This window comes from Ipomoea triloba, chromosome 4, assembly GCF_003576645.1.
Source record: "Ipomoea triloba cultivar NCNSP0323 chromosome 4, ASM357664v1".
Taxonomy (NCBI): domain Eukaryota; kingdom Viridiplantae; phylum Streptophyta; class Magnoliopsida; order Solanales; family Convolvulaceae; genus Ipomoea; species Ipomoea triloba.
The window spans coordinates 20,146,103-20,147,291 of NC_044919.1; positions in this window are offsets into that span (position 1 = coordinate 20,146,103).

Here is a 1,189-nt window from a genome sequence, read left to right on the forward strand (position 1 = left end):
GGAGCAATTGAGGTAGACATGAATAATAATGTAGGAGTACATTATTTACTTCCTGATTACACTATTGCTTTAAAAGACATTCACAAATTCCTTTTTCAAATTCAAACTAAAGGATTTGGAAACTTTCAAGGAGCAAACTTGTCAGTAGACATAATTTTCATTGGAAAATTATCTACCCAAGTCTGTCCTAGATACAAAATTAAAATCGACAGTATTGTCAAAACTATTGAATCCAAAGGGATAAAATTCTTTGGACCAAAACCAATCTCATCTTCTCTTTTAGCTGGAGAAGAATGGAAGATTGAAACTTTTGTAACTAAACCTGAAACTTTAAAACCCACTGAAATAACATCTTACTTAGAGGGAAAAAATGGACCTCTATGTCTAAGATTTGGAAACTATGAAGCTTCTGATCAAAAGGATCTAGAAGAAGAAAACTAATGGATTTAACAGAANCACAAATTCCTTTTCCAAATCCAAACTAAAGGATTCGGAAACTTCCAAGGAGCAAACTTGTCAGTAGATATAATTTTCATTGGAAAATTATCTACCCAAGTCTGTCCTAGATACAAAATTAAAATCGACAGTATTGTCAAAACTATTGAATCCAAAGGGATAAAATTCTTTGGACCAAAACAAATCTCATCTTCTCTTTTAGCTGGAGAAGAATGGAAGATTGAAACTTTTGTAACTAAACCTGAAACTTTAAAACCCACTGAAATAACATCTTACTCAGAGGGAAAAAATGGACCTCTATGTCTAAGATTTGGAAACTATGAAGCTTCTGATCAAAAGGATCTAGAAGAAGAAAACTAATGGATTTAACAGAAGAACAAATTCAACAAAAAATTAGACACAGTGAACACTTAATGAACTTACTTAATGAAGAACTGGAAAATAAAGTGGATACAAACATAATTGAAAAACTAAACCAAAATTCAGCAAAAAAAGAAATACTTCACCAATATCTTATGGATATTGAACAATTCAAAAAAGATTTTGTTGAAGAAACAAAATCAGAAACTGAACCAATGTCTGTTAGAAACTTTGCAGATATTGAAACAATAAACTCTAGACAAAATGAAGCAACTGCTTCATCACATCCTACTACTTCATATCCCAGGACTAATCCTGAACAAATGAGCTATAATTTGGGACATCCTCCCAGAAGAGCTGTAACTATTTATGA